Source organism: Triticum urartu, chromosome 1A, assembly GCF_056163025.1.
Source record: "Triticum urartu cultivar PI428250 chromosome 1A, HENAU_Tu73, whole genome shotgun sequence".
In the NCBI taxonomy this organism is placed as follows: Eukaryota; Viridiplantae; Streptophyta; class Magnoliopsida; order Poales; family Poaceae; genus Triticum; species Triticum urartu.
In genome coordinates this window covers 398,625,705-398,632,473 of record NC_141873.1, presented here as the reverse complement: position 1 = coordinate 398,632,473, position 6,769 = coordinate 398,625,705, and the positions used below count along the sequence as shown (strand labels likewise).

General features: G+C 44.1%; 1 pseudogene; it reads left to right on the top strand.

The window, feature by feature from the left end:
- Positions 1-1,670: 1,670 nt before the first annotated feature.
- LOC147991412 (uncharacterized) lies at positions 1,671-5,005 on the top strand (annotated as a pseudogene).
- Positions 5,006-6,769: the final 1,764 nt, after the last annotated feature.

Genomic DNA, 6,769 nt, shown 5'->3' with positions numbered 1-6,769 from the left:
TCCTTTACCTATTGTTTTCTATGCATGTAGTTATATCACACTATGAATATATGCATGTATAGGAATACTATATATTTTGGTTATGCTGTTGAGCTATCTCCCGTCATTGCAGTTCGTGGTAGTTGTAGTTTTGCTATGCTTGTAGACGGGGTTGGATCGTGTATTCATTGAGCTTATGTGAGGATTATATATATAATAATTTGAGTAGAAACTCAGGATTTAATTCACCTCTGGGCGGAAGTGGTATTGCTAGGGTGGTTTCAAGAACATCATGGTTTATACCCTCTAAATGTAAGTGGACGGCCGCCCAGGCTCAAAAGGATCAGACAGACTTAGTGACTAGTAGCTTCCATGTGCGACCACTGGCTAAATGGGCTCTGGCTTAGTTGATCAGTTGTGGGACCCTTACCCAGATGTGCCAGCAGATGTAGATATAATAGTTGGGATGGGCCTCCTGTTGGGACTAGGGGACTGCTTCTGAAAGACTTCGTCTCAACCTTCGGGTTGGGTCCAGTGGGTAAAGCGTACTAAACTCTGCAGAGTACTAAAACTAATCATGATTAGCCGTGCCCCCGGTTATGGGCAACTTTGAGCCACTATGCCATTACAGTTGTTGGATGATCTTGACAGATGTGACACTTAATAAATTTGTTGGGCAACTTAATAAAGGGTAGGTTGGAGTTGATTTTTCCAACTCAACCTTGTGAATTTAATTGTAGTAATAAAATAACTAAATAAAAATTTGACTATTAGGTAGTTATGAGGATAAAATCAGCTTTCCGCAAAATAAACCATCAAGCCTTTCTTTTGATATACTATGCATATACATGTAGGTCTGCTTTATTATTACTCCTGTGTAACTTGCCAATACATTCCAAGTATTGACCTATATGGCTGCAACGTCTCATGTTGTAGGATATTCTGACGAAGAGTGAGGTACCGTTAGGATCGCGAGTCTGCACTCAGCATCGCCAGTGGACTATGATGGGACTCGTCGTTATTTTCTGCTGCTTTCCGCTGTTTGATTGAATAAAGCTAGCCAAGTGCTATGCAGATTGTTTTATTTTATATATTCTGGATCATACGATGTAATAAATGATGCACTTGCTATTCTGGTATTCATCTATACTGTGTGTGCTAGCGAGTTCGATCCAGGGACTAGCACGGTAAGCACAGAGACTCAAATCCTTCGAGGTTTGGTCGTTACATATGGTATCAGAGCAGTGTGTTGACTGTAGGACGTGACCCTAGAAAATGGATTAGAAAAGCCATAGGAGTGAAAATTATTTTATAAACTAGTTATACTTCTTACTGTTTATTAGTTAACCCCCTCAAGTATCTTGAACAGTTAAGTAGGAACTAGTGCTGAGACCACCATTCATGTTTGTTTATATTGCAACGTTATCGTGTTAGCGTATCTGATTATGCCCACTTTCGTGGTATGAAGATACTAGATTGTTTGCTTGGTTGGTAGTTGTTTGTTAAATTGCTTAGTGTCGAAATTATTCGACTATATATATATTACCATATTGTTTGTTGTTTGTTTGTTGGTGTTATTCGTTGTTTTGTTTTGTTGGCTTGATCATATTATGCATATGGGTAGAATATATTTATATATACATAGCTTTTGGCCCTATTATATCTATAACTCATCTATGCTTGGCCACCAGATGCCGCCGAGGCGTGATACTAGACGCAATACAGCAGGAGGAGATAACAATGGCAATGGAGTACCACCATACATACAGCAGGTTATTGAGGGACAGGCCCAGTTGATCCAGTTGCTTACTCAGAACCAGAACAACAACAATAACAACAACAACAATCCGCCGCCACCGCCACCTGTGGATATGCTTACCAGGTTCTTGAGGTTGAATCCTCAGAGGTTCTCCAGTTCCCCTGAACCTATTGTGGCTGATGACTGGCTCCGTGCAGTCAATAGGAACCTGGAGACGGTTGGATGCACTGATGCAGAGAGGGTGAGGTTTGCCTCACATTTTTTGGAGGGTCCTGCTGCAGCTTGGTGGGAAAACTACTTGGTCACTTATCCCATTGCTGCTATCACATGGCCTCAGTTTCGGGATGCTTTCCGTGCTGCACATGTGTCTGCTGGTGCTATGAGTCTGAAAAAGAAGGAGTTTCGCAGTTTGCGCCAGGGAGGTCGCATAGTTAATGCGTATGTGGAGGAATTTAATAATCTTGCACGTTATGCTCCTAATGATGTTAACACTGATGCAGCTAGGCAAGAGAAATTCTTGGAGGGCCTTAATGATGAGTTGAGCCTTCAGTTGACCGTGGCCACTTTTAGGAATTTCCAGGATTTTATTGATAAGGCTATTGTGCTGGAGGGAAAGCAACATGCCATAGAGAATCGCAAGAGGAAGTACAACAATAATAACAGGTATAATTCAGGACCACAACAGAAGCCACGCACTTCATATCATGGTAATGGAGGTAATGGGCATAATCATCATGGAGGGAATGGCCACAACCATAATGGCCACCATCATCACAATGGGCACAAGAGTAACAATGGCAATGGTAGAGGTAATGGTAATGGTAATGGAGGGAATAATAACCAGAGCCACCAGAGTATGCCTGTGTAGAGGGATATTAGCCAGGTTCAATGCTATAAGTGTAGGCAGATGGGCCACTACTCCAATGCTTGTCCAGGGAACAAGAATGGTAATGGGGATTCAGGAGTCAGCAAGCCGAACCCCTTCCAAAAGGGTCATGTCAACCATGTTAATGTTGAGGAGGTCTATAATGAACCTGATGCAGTGATTGGTAAGTTCTTGATTAACTCAGTACCCGCGCTTGTTCTTTTTGATACTGGTGCATCTCATTCATTTATTTTGAGGGTATTTGTTGATAAACATGGATTGCCAACCAAAACACTTAGTATGCCTATTAGAGTGAGTTCCCCAGGAGCTGAGATGATAGCAGGTGTTGGTTGCCATCAGTTGACTTTGTCTATTGGAAAGCATGATTTTCCTACGGGCTTGATTATATTGAAGTCACAAGGTCTGGATATTATTTTGGGTATGGATTGGTTGCAGTTATATAAATGTCGTATTGATTGTGCCAGTCGATCTATTACTCTCAGTGCACCAGGAGGGAAGAGGATCAAATATGTGTGTAAGTATAAGCGTAATCAGGTGCAGGTGAACTCTCTTAAGGGGGGTAGCCTGGAAGAGGTGCCAGTTGTGAGGGATTATCCAGATGTGTTTCCAGAGGAGTTGCCAGGTATGCCACCAGATAGAGATATTGAGTTTCTGATTGATTTAATACCAGGCACTGGACCTATTGCAAAGAGACCGTATAGAATGCCTCCTCAAGAGTTGGAGGAATTGAAGAAGCAGATAAGAGAATTGCAGGCGCAAGGATTTATTCGCCCAAGTTCATCACCTTGGGGAGCCCCAGTTCTGTTTGTGGAGAAGAAGGATGGGACCTTGAGGATGTGTGTTGATTATCGTTCTCTGAATGAGGTAACCATTAAGAATAAGTATCCTTTGCCTATGATAAATGATCGATTTGACCAGTTGGAGGAAGCTACTGTGTTTTCTAAGATTGATCTTCATTCTGGTTATCATCAATTGAAGATTCGTGAGCAAGATATTCCCAAGACTGCTTTTACCACGAGGTATGGGTTGTATGTATATACTTTTATGTCATTCGGATTGACTAACGCCCCTGCATACTTCATGAATATGATGAACAAGGTGTTTATGAAGTTCTTGGATAAATTTGTGGTTGTTTTCATTGATGATATATTGGTGTTCTCCAAGAATAAGCAAGAGCATGAGGTGCATTTGCGTTTGGTATTGGAGAAATTGAGGGAACATCAGTTGTATGCCAAGTTCAGCAAATGTGAGTTTTGGCTGGATGAGGTAGCATTCCTTGGACATGTTGTGTCAGGTAATGGAGTTGCAGTTGATCCATCTAAGGTTGCTGCAGTTACAGAGTGGGAGACACCCACGCCAGTTGGAGAGATTCGCAACTTTTTGGGCCTTGCAGGTTATTACAGGAGGTTTATTGAGAACTTTTCCAAGATTGCAAAGCCTATGACTGAATTATTGAAGAAGGAGAAGAAGTTTGTTTGGACTGATGAATGTGAAGCCAGCTTTCAGGAATTGAAGCAGCGTTTGGTTACAGCACCATTCGTAACTCTGCCAGACATACATAAGGACTTCCAGGTATATTGTGATGCTTCTCGTCAAGGACTTGGGAGCGTTTTGATGCAGGAAGGTAAAGTTGTTTCATATGCTTCACGTCAGCTTAAGAATCATGAGCTAATTATCCTACACATGATTTGGAGTTAGCCTCAGTTGTGCATGCATTGAAAACTTGGAGGCCATATCTTATTGGCAATCATTGTGATATATTTACTGATCATAAGAGCTTGAAGTATATTTTTACTCAGAAGGATTTGAACCTCAGGCAGAGGAGATGGTTGGAGCTTATTAAGGATTATGATTTGAATGTGCAGTATCATCCTGGTAAGGCTAATGTTGTTGTTGATGCATTGAGTCGTAGGAGCCATGCTAATGCAGTTAATATTGATGATATGCCACCAGAGTTATGTGAGCAGTTCAGGAATCTCCGGTTGGAGATGGTTCCTAAGGGATATTTAGCAACACTTGAGGTAAAGCCTACTTTGCTTGACAGGATCAGAGAAGCTCAAAAGAATGATAAGGAGATTGCTGAGATAAAAGAGAATATGGTTAAAGGGAAGGCAGAAGGTTTCCATGAGGATGAACATGGAGCCATATGGTTTGAGAAGCGTATTTGTGTACCTCAAGATGCAGACATCAGGAAGTTGATTCTTCAGGAGGCGCATGATTCACTTTTTTCTATTCACCCAGGTAATACTAAGATGTATTTGGATTTGAGGGAAAGATTTTGGTGGCCTAGCCTGAAGAGGGAAATTGCTGGGTATATTGCAACATGTGATGTGTGCCAAAGAGTTAAGGCGGAACATCAGAGACCAGCAGGTTTGTTATAGCCATTGCCTATACCTGATTGGAAGTGGGATGAGATTGGTATGGATTTCATTACAGGCCTACCCAGGACTCGGTCAGGTTATGATTCTATTTGGGTAGTTGTTGATCATCCGACTAAAGTTGCTCACTTCATCCCGGTAAAGACTACTTATACCAGTGCTCAGCTAGCAAAAAATTATATGTCTAAAATTGTTTGTCTGCATGGAGTCCCAAGGAAGGTAGTGTCTGATAGAGGTACTCAGTTCACATCCAAATTTTGGCATCAGTTGCATGAATCCTTGGGCACCAGGCTGGAGTTCAGTACAGCTTTCCATCCACAGACAGATGGGCAGACAGAGAGGGTAAATCAGATTTTGGAGGATATGTTGAGAGCTTGTGCTTTGGACTATGGGTCCAGTTGGGATGATAATTTACCTTATGCAGAGTTCTCATATAATAACAGATACCAGGCTAGTCTGAAGATGGCACCATTTGAGGTATTGTATGGTAGGAAGTGCAGGACACCGTTGATGTGGGATGAGGTTGGAGAATGAGGGAATCCTGGATTAGGGGGTGTTCGGGTAGCCGGACTATACCTTCAGCCGAACTCCAGGACTATGAAGATACAAGGTTGAAGACTCCGTCTCGTGTTCGGATGGGAATTTCCTTGGCGTGGAAGGCAAGCTTGGCGATGCGGATATTCAAGATCTCCTACCATTGTAACCGACTTTGTGTAACCCTAACCCTCTCTGGTGTCTATATAAACCGGAGGGTTTTAGTCCGTAGGACAACTTCATCATACAACAATCATACCATAGGCTAGCTTCTAGGGTTTAGCCTCCTTGATCTCGTGGTAGATCTACTCTTGTACTACCCATATCATCAATATTAATCAAGCAGGACGTAGGGTTTTACCTCCATCAAGAGGGCCCGAACCTGGGTAAAACATTGTGTCCCTTGTCTCCTGTTACCATCCGGCCTAGACACACAGTTCGGGACCCCCTACCCAAGATCTGCCGGTTTTGACACCGACATTGGTGCTTTCATTGAGAGTTCCTCTGTGTCGTCACTTTCAGGCCCGATGGCTTCTTCGATCATCAACCACGATGCAGTCCAGGGTGAGACTTTTCTCCCCGAACAGATCTTCGTCTTTGGCGGCTTCGCACTGTGGGCCAACTCTCTTGGTCACCTTGAGCAGATCGAAAGTTACACCCCTGGCCATCAGGTCAGGTTTGGAAGCCTAAACTACACGGCTGACGTCCGCGGGGACTTGATCTTCGACGGATTTGAGCCACAGCCAAGCGTGTCGCACTGTCTCGATGGGCATGATATAGCTCTGCCGCCGAACAGCGCCTTGGAGGCCGCACACGCATCGGTTCCGACCATTGATTCGGAGCCCACTGCGCCAATTGAGGATCAGCGGTTGGACGCTGCCTCAGGGGCTGCGATCTCTGAGGCGATCGAGCCGAACTCCAGCCCCACACTCCGCATGGCCCGTGACTCCGAGGAGCCGGATTCCTCACCGAACTCCGAGCCCCCCGCGCCCCCGCCGATCGAATCCGATTGGGCGCCGATAATGGAGTTCACCGCCGCGGACATCTTTCAGCACTCGCCCTTCGGCGACATCCTGAATTCTCTAAAGTCTCTCTCTTTATCAGGAGAGCCCTGGCCGGACTACGATCAGCAAGGTTGGGATACGGACGATGAATAAATTCAAAACCCACCCACCACCCACTTCATAGCCACTGTCGACGACTTAACCGACATGCTTGACTTCGACTCCGAAG